This window comes from Dasypus novemcinctus, chromosome 24 (genome assembly GCF_030445035.2).
Source record: "Dasypus novemcinctus isolate mDasNov1 chromosome 24, mDasNov1.1.hap2, whole genome shotgun sequence".
Taxonomy (NCBI): Eukaryota; Metazoa; Chordata; class Mammalia; order Cingulata; family Dasypodidae; genus Dasypus; species Dasypus novemcinctus.
In genome coordinates, this window is record NC_080696.1 from 10,856,157 (window position 1) to 10,868,254 (window position 12,098).

The following is a 12,098-nucleotide window of genomic DNA, read 5'->3' on the forward strand; positions in this document are numbered from 1 at the left end:
TGAAGGCAAGCTGACCCGTGCCGTAGAGAGGTGGTAGCCTGCGCTGCAGAGAGCTGGCACAACAAGATGACGCAACAAAGGGAAATGCAGAGGAGAGATAGTGAGAGATGCAGCAGACCAGGTTGCTGAGGTAGCTCAAGAGATCGGGTGCCTCTCTCCCACACTGGAGTTTGCAGGATCAGTTCCCGGTGCCTCAAGAGAAGGACAAGAAGAGAAGAGAAGCAGACACGGAAAGAACACAGAGAGAAGAGACACAGGGAACAGACAGCAAGAGCAAACAACAAAAGAAGAAGGGGAATAAAAAGAAAACTAAACATAAAATATTAAATCATTAAAAATATCAGAAAATAAAGCTATTTCTCTGATCTCAGGAGAGGAGATAGTTTCCAGGCAGAGGAAACTCTGAAGAGATCACAAGGAAACTGTAAATTTTCATATGCCAAATATCATAAATATATTAAAAGCCAACACAAATTGAGGGAAATATTTTCCAAAAATACAATGAAAAATGATATATTTGTAAAGCATTAAAACACTTACAGAAGAAGCATGAGCTATAATTTATAGAAGGAACACAAATGACCAAAAAGAAAGATAAAAACTGAGAAGACAAAAGAAACTGGAAATTTAAATGTGAAATCCTTTTGTTGCATTACATTAGCAAGGATTAAAAACAATATGATCCATTAAAACCACGAGATTTCACTACACACCTACCAGAATGGCTAAAATAAAAAATAATGACATTACCAAATGCTGACAAGGATGTGGAGAAACTGGAGTCCTCACACCTAATTGGTGAGAAGGTAAAATGGTATGGCCCTTCTGCAAAACAGTTCAGCAGTTTCTCATAAAAATAAATAGGCAACTGCCATATGACCCAGAAATTGCACTCTTGGGCATTTAACCCAGAGAAATAAAAATGTATGTTCACACGAAAACATGAAATGAACGTCCAAGGGAGAATTATTTGTAATAGCCCCAAACTGGAAGGAGCCCAGATGCCCTGCAAAGGGTGAATGGGTAAGCAGACTGTGCTCCGTACCATGGAATACCATTTGGCCGAAAAAAGAGACCTACAACTGGTACCTGCAGAGACGTGGATGAGTCGCCAAAGAATTATGCTGAGTGAAAAAAGCAAAACCCAAGTGGTTATAGTCTGTAAAATTCTATTTATGTAACATTCTGGAAATGACAAAATGATAGATATGGAGATTAGCAGTTGCCAGGGGTTACCTGGCTGCAGGTGGAAAGTGGGTGTTGCTATGAAAAGGCAGCATGAGGCTATTTGTGGGGACGAGAATGTTCTGTATCCTGCCTGTGTCAACGTCAATCTCCTGGTTGGGAGGTTGCCCTGAAATTTTGCAGGATGTGCTCATTGGGGCACATGAGTCAAGGATGCATTATTTCTCTCTGTATTATTTCTTACAACTGTATGTGAATCTACAATTATTTCAAAATAAAAAAACTTCATTAAAAAGATGACTCTTAGATTTGGAAACAATACAATAAAGTCTGCTTGTTACATATGGGGGTGGGCTCATTTTCTATATGGGTACATTTTTGGAAGTATTTTGGCAACATAAAAGCCTTAAATTTTTCCTATACTTACCTTAGTAGTTCTACTTATAAGAACGTATCCTGAGATAACTGAACATTTTTGTAAAGATTTCTGTGCAAGTATGGTCAATATTGCACAGAATATTATAAATGTAAAAATTTTCAAATGGATGAAATAGCTGATGGAATATCTAGAAGGTTGATGATACATACAAACCCTTGACTCTAATGCAGCAATCAAACTTACATTTTTGTAAGAGAACCAGGCAGAGAGCCCACTGCAGTGGTTGAGCACGTGAGCTCTGATGCTTCCATTCCTGGGTTCATATCCTGAACACCACCACCTATGTGCTGTGTGGCTTTGGGCAAGTTTCTTAGCCCCTCTGTGCTAAATTTTCTCACTTTGTAAAATAAAGATAATGAGGTTGTTCAGGAGCCCACATGGGCTAAAGTTAAGTAAAACACTTAGGCCAGGGCCTGGCACATAATAAATATTTTTCACAGTTTTTGGTCATTTCCTATAATGAACATGTATTATTTTTATAATTAAAAAAGCAATGAGAAGAAAACAGAGCTATTGTGGAACAAAGACAGGAAGTACAATATTCATACTGGTTTCATAACGATGATTAATCTGGGAGGATCTTGCTTTCCCTGCACTATTTCCCTAATGGTCTGTGATGTGAATTGAGTACATTTATAAATAAAAATTCTTTAAATAAGGGAACGTGGGGCTTGTGCGCTCTTAGATCTCTCGGTGCCCTGGACTCACAGCCTGCTTTCTCCTCCACGCCGCAGCTCTCTACGGCTCCCACGGGCTGATGCTCGCAGCCTTCATCCTCGCAACCACAGTTTATTCTCCCCTTGCTCAGTTATTCCTCCTGCCCTGGGCTTTTTTCAACGCTGCCTAATTTTTTTTCCGGTACCGGTGGCCAGGAATTGAACCCAGGGAAGGTGACATTCAGTTTTGGCTTCCCTGAGTCGGTTTTTTCTTTTGTTTTTGCTTGTTGTTGTTGTTTTCCAGAGGGCACCAGAAACCAAACCCGGGACCTCCCAGGTGGGAGGTGGGTGCTCAGCTGTTGGAGCCACATCCGCCCCCTGCTGCCTAATGTTTAAGATCCACTTCTCCCCTGAAACCTTCCTGCCAATAATTCTAGCACGCCCTGAATTCTCTTTTTAAAAGTTCTTCTGCATTCAGTCACCCACATGCTTGAACACGGCATGATCACTATAGAGACTCCCACTGCATCGTGTGGTCTCTCTGCAAGAGGCTGCAAGGGGACGCTTCTTACAGCCTTAACGAAAATGCAAGCCTTTGGGGTCAAGGACTGTTCTGAGAATTCTTTTGTGCTACCCAGAGAACGTCAGTGTTTATATGCAAGCCGAGCCTAAGTGGACTGCCACTGGCTTAGCTTTCAGTTACTGAAGAGTGACGTATACTTCAACACGTTGTTTGGGGGACGATCTTGTAGGTGACAGGAAGAGGTTATTCTGTTTTCAGAACTGCCATGTGGCAGAGGGCGACGTTAGGCAAGATGGACTGAGATCTGACTTCTGAGACCGAGATCATCCTTACTAAGCTGCTGGTAAATCCGGGTCTCTGAAGATTTTGAATAACACTGCAGGGTCATTTTGGGGGGCGAAGGTGTGGGTGTTGGGGGAGGAAGGGAATGCAGTGAACAGTGTTTTCCAGTCCAGTTGTGAAGCAATGAGGAATCTTGTTCATATGCAGTCTTACGCAATCCCATCACATAAAAGCAACATTTCGTTCAAATAAGTGTATTTTATATAATTTCAACTTTTCTTTATACAATCAATGAAATCAAGGAGCTGTTCTGATAAAAAATTAAAGAGCTGAAATTGAGATTACAGATGAAAATTGCAGTTTAACATCCACCTTGCTCTCTGATTTAGTTCTCCATGTTGTTCTCAGCTGCAAAATCACAAAAATTTTGATTCAGCAAATTGAACAATTGTAAATGATTAGAAAATCATGGGTTCTATTAAGTTTTGTTTTTAAAGAGCTTGTCTTTCAATATCAAGATATTCTTCAATTAAATTTGAAAACTTGACAGAGAAGTAAGATGTTTTGATTTCTACATTGAATTCCTGCACTATTCAACACCATTTAGATCATTTTCTCGGTCGCTCTTTTCTTATTTTGAAACGTTTAAAAAATTTCAGAAGGACACAGAGAATAATTTTAAAGAGACTCAGATACTCATCACTAGCAATGCACAAATATTAATATTTTGTCCTTCTTGCTTCAAGTTTGTTTTTATATTTACAAACATGGCAATGCAGATTTTTGAAGACCTTGGTTTAGCTCCAACCCCTAAAGCAGCCACTATCAAGAAATTTATTTGTATTTTTCCAGATCATTATATTATACTTTTAGTAACAATGTATTTATATAATATTTGGAACTTTAATACATAGTTCTCAAACTTCAGCATGCATCAGAATCTCCTATACCCCCTTGTTAAGCTATAGATTGCTGGGCCTGATCCCAAGAGATTCTGACTTGGTAGGTCTGAGGCTTGGCCCAAGGATGTGCAGTCCTAACAAACTCCCAGGCGATGCCAGTGCTTCTGACCCAGGGACCACACTTTGAGAACCACTAATTAATATTGCTCACTGTTCTTTTGAAATATTCTACATGTATGTTTTCATTTGTAATACAAAATTGTGTTTTCAAGGTGTGTCTATGTGAAAATACTGAGCTGTAGATCATGCTAATTTTTCTAGAACATTCAATTATGTTTCCAGTTCTCAATTGTTGGTTATTCATGTTTTTCTTCCCAATTTGTTGCTATTATAAATAAGGTTGCAATGAAAAGTTTCATGTGTGTCTCCTATTGTATATATTCAATGAAGAAAAATTGCTAAATTGCATTTTCAATTTGCTAAGTGTTGTCAGATGGGTCTTCGAGGGAGTAGTCCCAGTTTTTAAGCTCACCATGTATGTGTAAAGATGCTCAGTTTCCCTCACCATCACCAACCCTTAGTTACATCAGACTTTTGTGTTTTGCCTAATTGCTGAATGTGATTGGCAATCCATAGTTGTTTTATGTTTCCTGGAATTTCAATGAGGTTGAATATCTTTTCATGTTTATTGGATATTTGGATTTTGCTTTCTGTAAATCAAATACTTCGCTTATTTTTATTTTGTGTCAAGGTCTTTATTATTGATTTTAAGTGAGTTATTTCAACATTCTTTTTACTAATTTTAGAATAATGAATATGTTACTTTCCTAAAATACCAATAAGGAAAAGACAAACTAATTTTTAAAGATGGCCAAAAGACTTGAATATGGATGTCACAGAAGATATATGAATGGCTAATAATCACATGAAAGGTGTTCAACAACTTAAGTTGTCAGGGAAATTCAAACTGAAACCACAATAGGTATCAATACAGATCTACTGGAATGACCATTAATAGCAAGTGTTGGAATAGATTAAGAGCAACTGATTCCTCTAATTCTTTCAGATGATGCTTTCCCAAGCCTTGGTGAGTTTCTCCACACACATGCACAATATCCCATACATGATATTTACCCACTTAGGATTGCTCAAGTGGGACTGCCTGCTGATTTCCTGGTCTCTCTATGCCCATTACTTCCCCAGTCTCTCCTCTTTGGACCCTGTCCTGTGAGCTCTAACTGCTATGACCTCCCAAGACTCTCATTTCTACCTTCTCAAAACTCAGGGACTTTTCCAGTCTTTTTCCGAGTGGCCCCTCTCTTCACTATGGAGAAGATTCTCTATTGACCAGGCAGTTAAGGGGCAATCAGAATGCTAACCTCGTTTGTTTCCTGTCTCTCAGAGATCACTGTCCTTTATTGCCTGATACCCAGTTTCTTAAAATCCGTTTCAGATATTTTGCCTGTCTTTTGGTTGTTTCAGGTGGCGCATAAATCTAGTTCTTATTATTCTGTATTGGCTGGAAGTGGAAGTCCAAAAAGCTTGCTTTTAATTCTTCACAGACAGGCCAGGATTGAAAAGATGATTCCACCATGGGAAATAGTGAAACTTAATTGTGTGTTTGAAAACTTCATTGGAGTAAATCGTTAAAGACAATAAATTCACAGCACCACAATGTGGGAAACTTTTTATTGTATAGAATTTGTAAATAAGTATTTAAATATTCACACATACATATGTGTGTTAGGGAGAATGACTGAGAAGATGTGGCCCCAATTCTTTACTACTCATTCTGTCCTTTACAATTTGACTTTACAGATTCTCCCGCTGGGTGGTATCTGTCTTCTTGCTTCTTCAGTCAGGGTCAGCCTCCTGACTTGCTCTGGTGGATTGGACATGGCAGCAATAACATTGCACCAGTTTGTCACCTCAGTCTCAAGAGGCCTTTCTTGCTTCTGTTCTCACTAGGAAAGCTGCCCAGGAGATAACAAGGCTGCACTAGCCTCCTGGAAGACGAGAGGACGTGTGGAACAGAGAGAGACCTGCCTAGTGAAGCAAGTCCTCAGCTAGCCCCACCCCATCGCAGATGCATGAGTGAGCCCGGCTCAGATCAGCCAGTCCTGCCGACTCAGCAGCCTGTTCACCTGAGTCACAGAGCAAGGAGCTATCTGATTTTTATTTTAAGTCACTAGGTTTTGGGGTAGTTTGTTATACATCAATAGCTAAGCGATGCACTACATTTACAAATAGATATATATGCATATGCTAGATCCAATCAACGTTATCATTAAATATGTCTGTCCCAAATAATGAGTATATCATTGCCACATTAATTCTTTGGGTTAAATTCTAAATTTTTAAGTTTCACGACCTTGAGTCAAATTTCAAATGCTTCTCCCTCGTGCATATTGACGTCCTTTTAAAGGAATGTGTGGGCATTTGAACATGACTTATTATCATTCACACTACAGGTGCACATTGCTTGAAAACGAATCAGACAGCTCTTCCTGGGCCGACGCGCCACCAGAAAAAGGCCGTGTTCAGTTGGAGCAGAGGCTGTGAAACCAGATGGCGAAAAGCCAGATGAATTTTAGTCTGGCGTTTCTCAGGGACTTCTAGAACTGGAGATGAGCTTGGACCTGAAGGCTCAGTTAAGGGAAATTGATACACCAGCTGCCAAGGAAATGGACGTTGGTGGTGGTTGGAAGGCTAGTTTAAAGTTTGTTCCCGTTCCTCATCTGAAGTCTTTCCAGAAATCCTAGTCTGACTAATATGTGAATTGGAGAAAAACTTCAGTGGAAAGCATGTTGTCTTTACTGCTCAGAATTCTGCCTAAGCCAACTCAGAAAAGTCATACAAAAAATAAGCAAAAGCGTCCCAGAGGCCGTACTCTCACAGCTGTGCATGGTGCACCCCTTGAAGAGTTGGTCTTCCCAAGTGAAATTGTGGGCAAAAGAATCTGCATACAACTGCATGGCAGCGGCTTATAAAAGTTCATTTAGACAAAGCACAGAAGAACAATGTAGAACACAAGGTTGAAAAATTTTCTAGTGTGTATATGAAACACACTGGCAAGGATGTTAACTTTGGATTTCCAGAGTTTTAGCTGTAAGCCAAATTGACTAAATAATCATTCGCAAAACAATAACGAATCAGATATTTGAAGATATTGATAGTCAAAAGTTACTCAATTTCCTCATTTCCACAGATATTCACTATTAAACGTCCTGCTTTTCAAGGGAGTTTCTTTGCTTTAAAAAATTTTACATTCCAGGGCTTGTTATAAGTATTTCATTTCAAAAAGATATAAAATTCAAATTGCACAAATTACACAGAAACACATCTGTTAAGAAGCTGCAGTAGTTCAAGGATAAAACTGGGGTGCTCTTGGCAAAACTGTGAAATCACAGTGCAGCAGTGCAGTGGTGCGTGCTGGGTTGTAGGCTGGAGGCCTGCCAGTGTGGTTTCCATCCATGGGAAGTCTTTCCAAGGAGAATGACCCTGGCAACTCAGACAGTGGGCCTTATCTGCACACCTGGCAAGGGGTGGGTTTTCTGCAGAAGGTTGGTTCATCCAATGTTTCATCGAACAGAACATTTGGAGGTGAGACAAAATATTTTTTTTGGTAAGAGAAAATGATGCCTGATGAACTTATCGAGTCCTTTCAGAAAATAAGAGAACAGGAAAGTATCTGGTAACAGGAGTTACTTGAGTTTTTGAAAACTTCTCAAAGAGTAATGGTTGCCCTTCTGGTGGTATCATTGCAAGGGGAAAGGGAGTCTTCTGGGGTGCTGGGAATGCTCTGGATCTGAACCTGGGTGGTGGTTATAAAGGTACATACCTATGTTAAAATTCACTGAGATTGAGGAGCCATAGGCTTTCCTATATGTAAATTATACTCATATAGTTTAAACCATTTTTATAAAGGTGAGAGTCCAAGAGATAGAATGTGTTGGCCCTGGAAAGGGATTTGAGTGCTCACAAGACAACAATCACATTTCTGTTTTTTAAAAGGCTGGCATTTAGGAAGATAACATCACACAGGTATTAGGTTTATAAACCCATTAAGTGTAAGGGCACAAAAATCAAGCAAGATTCCTTAAACATTGAAAAATATGGTTTTAGTAAAAAAAAAATGGAAGCAATACAATGTACATAGTAAATGGCAAATGTCTGAACTTGTATCTTTAGATAGCCCTAGTAAGGAGACAACAGCTAAACTTATGAGTAAATTCAATCTCATAGGAAATCTCTAAGCATAGTTTGGGATTCAGGAATTGTTGCTTAATGTTTGAGGCTAGCATCATGGAGGACAGTTATATCTTCCAATGAAATACCCCCTTATTGCCATGACCAAGGAGAGGCTACAGCAAAGAGCATCAAACTACACCATGTGGCCCTATCTGGCCTGTCACCTGTTTTTTTAATAAATAAAGTTTTATCGTAACATGGCTACTCATCATTCATTTAGTACTGCTTTGGCTGCTTTCACACTAACAGGTTTTATTGAGTGATTGTGACAGAAACCGGATGGACCACAAAACTCAACATATGTACTCTCTGGTCCTTTGTAGAAAAAGGTTGACCACCCCTGGTTCTCCATAATTACCGGCCTCTGTAATTACTATTGTGCACCTGTAGTAAAACGTGGCGCACCAAGCTCACGTCATGGTTAGCAACCATGAAGGGTGGGAAGCTGGCTGTCAAATGTTTTATTTATTTCTTAGAGCAGATCTGTGACACAGAGGCTAGTTTCTTCTCTTAGCAGATTAAGCAAATATACGTTAGAGAAGAAAAATGGCCAATAACTTTCCTAAGACCTCATATCCATAACGTGGCTAAATCTGAACTTGAACTCACACCTGTCTCACCCCAACCTCTTTCCAGTATGCCATGGAAGTTTTGAATTTAGATTTGCAACCTGTAAAACCTTCTATCTGGAGTGATCCATGGGTGTGGGTATTCTATTCAGGTGTTAATACAGAGTCATATTAGAGTTAAGACCGTGGCACCTAGTCTGGAGGGATGTATCAAAGGTAACTCTTTTTCTGAGTCTCTTTTCAGAGCCACTGGGGTTTGGTTTCTCCTAAAGGGAATTGATATTTCCTTAATCATTCACTCCGGTAATCAATCACCCATAGAAAGCCTTTCATGTCCCCTTTTCACTCTGTATAAATCCTATAAGCAATAAAACTAAAATCCCTTTGTATCATAAGTTTCTGAAAAGATTGATCCATGCCTGGGCCTTTTATTTTTGCCTTGTATAAATATTTCTTTTCAAAATGTATGTTGGTAGTTCTGCTTTGTGTTACATTCATTGCTCCAGTCTTCTCCTCCCCTGATGTACAAGTTAGGATTGTTTGAGTAAAATGGGGGAATCTGGAATTGTGGCGAGAATGGGCTGCGAGTCCAGTTTTTATAAAATGTGGGGATGACTTAATGGGTTTCCAGTGTTCTTCTGGGGCAATGAAAAATTTGTGAAACTAGAGAGATGGTGGTTGTACAACACTGTGAATGCACTAAATGCCACTTTAATATGGGTCATTGTATGTCAAAGTATTTTATCCCAGTTAAAAATAAAAGAGTGAAGCATAAATAAAACAAAACAAAAATGCATAAACCAAGCCCAGACCCTCTGAGGGATGGAAAAGCAGATAAAGGCTCCCAGCCTGTCTATTCTTTCACGAAAGTGTGCCTTTGGCTTCTCGGCCCGGGCCAGGTAGGGTCAGCAACTAAACGCTGGTGGCCCAGCTTTCCTGCATATGGTTGAGGCAGTGAACCTCTCATCACTGCCTATATAGAACTTCACAGTGTTGTTCTCTAGATGAAGGAAACGCCACCTGAGATTTTATGATGTTGCATCAGTCTGGTGACCTGAACCCTGGCCACACCAATTCAGAGTCTCATTAAATAATTGGAGTTCACCTGAAAGGGCCTAGCCCTCTATCCTCTGCTCTGAAACAGACAGGGTAAAACTTGGGAAAAGAATGAGAGTTTGGAGAGGCATATTGTGTTAGTTTCTTGGGGTTGCTGTAACAAATGATCACAATTATTTGGCTTGAAACAACAGAAACTGCTGCTTCTGCAGTTCTGGAGGCCAGAAGTCTGCACTCTCGGTGTTTAGTAGGAACAGGTTCCCGCCAGAGGCGCATCAGGATGCTTTCCTCACTTCTCTCAGCTTCCAGTAGCCTCAGGCATCCCTTGGCTAGTGGCCACATCATCCAGTTTCTGCCTCCATGGGCACGTTGCCTCTTCTATTCTGTATATCTCCCCCTCCGTGTGTCTGTCTAAAGCCTCCCTCTGTCTCTCTCTTATTTGAATATACGTGGTGTCCTTCAGGGCCCACCCAGATAATCCAGGATAAGCTCATCCTCTAGAGATCCTTAACTGAACCACGTACTTTGCCATGAATGTTAACTGTTAAACTTTAGCCATATAAGGTCATATCCTCAGGTTCTGGGGAGTAGGGCATGGATGTGACTTTTAGGGGCAACCATTCAGCCCACTATACAGATTTTCTAGAAGAGCATCGAGAATCTTCTCTCTGAAAATCAAAATTTGTAGACGTTTGGCTCTGGCTCCAAACCCTAGAGAGACCTACAATGTTTCTGGTGATTGTAGACCATGATAGGCCCAGAGGTCGGCCCCACGGAGCTTTTAGGAAGGGCTGTGCTAGTGTTATTGCTGGGATAGAGTCTCTGCTTAGTATTCTTCTTCCAGTATCCTTGAACTCCAGGAAAGCCTTGCTAAGAGTACTGCCTGGGGACAGATGCTGGATGTTGTCTGTCCTGTCGTGGCCCACTGGGTGGACTGGGGAAGAGTGTGGACTACAGTGTGGACCCCTGTCCACGTGTCGCAGCAGTGCTCCAGAATGTATTCACTGCATGCATTGGATGTGCCACAATGATGGAAGAGTTTGTTGATGTGGGAAGGGTGGTGTGGGTGGGGTGGGGGGTGTATGGGGACCTCATATTTTTTTAATGTAACCTTTAAAAGAAAACAAAGAAGAAGAAAAAAAAAAAGAGTACCTCCTGACCTCCGATGTGTTCTCAGGAAGCAGTACAGGGCCTCTGCCCGTACTTGGTCCAAAGAGATACAGGGATGACTGTGTCTCAGGCTTCCAGGGGTCCCATCAACCAACAGAGATGGCTAACATTGGAGTGGAGGGGTTCTCCTATGAGGGAGTCTGAGAAAAGAGAAAGCTACTAGATGGCCAAGGACCAGTGTACAGGAAACAAAGGCTTTGCTCCTGAGAATCTAGGAGGCAGTGTGGTGGGAAACTGCTAGGGGACATGTGGAGATAGGGTGAGGGAGCAGTCGTTTCCCAACGTCACACCATTGGACTCCTGTCATGATAATCCCATTGCCTTACCTGTATGTAGGCCCTTCAGTTATAGCTCATAAAGTAACTATAAAATCTATTGCTCGAGTGGATGGGAGGGTGAGGATTTCCTATACAAGGGCAATTTTACCTTTGGTTCACTTCAACTGAAATATGTTGAATACATCAAAGTATTAACACTATTACCAAAGAAGAGAGGTTTATGATCTGAAATAATATAGCTTGATTTTTCATTTATGTTTTCAATTTTGATATGTGTTACTTGATCAACTATACACATTTTATTTTATTTTTTGCAGGGATAAAAACAATCAGGGCAGAAGTCTTGGAGAACATGAGCAAATCATGCTGGCTATTAATCCAGACCCACTGCAGAGCTGTCAAATGCAAAAATTGAATGGTAATGCTACAGGGAAATTGAAACAGAAAGAAGTCAAAATCCTACTGTAAAATTTAAAAAAGAAGAAAATGCAATTTGAATATAAGATTGACTCTGGTGAATAATTTGGCGAGATAAATAATATGTTGGATTCTTCTAGGCATGGATTTTATCGGCTGACTAAAGGCAACAGGGAAGAAATGGTCAGGATGTGGATATAAAGCACAAGACACTGTGGTCCTTTGTTCATATATTGCCATCAGGTCGGTGATCAGGTTTCTAGATTATAATGCAAGAAATAATCATGCAAGTTGGCAATAGGATACTGTCCTGGTTTGTCTTTTGTGGACCCCAGAAAATCATGTTCTTCTGCTGACTCATTCCTGTGCC

At 40.4% G+C, this 12,098-nt stretch overlaps 1 pseudogene; it reads left to right on the forward strand.

Moving 5' to 3' along the window:
* The first annotated feature begins 1,199 nt into the window (after positions 1–1,199).
* Positions 1,200–7,093, forward strand: LOC101413347 (small ribosomal subunit protein eS7-like; annotated as a pseudogene).
* The last annotated feature ends 5,005 nt before the right edge of the window (positions 7,094–12,098 follow it).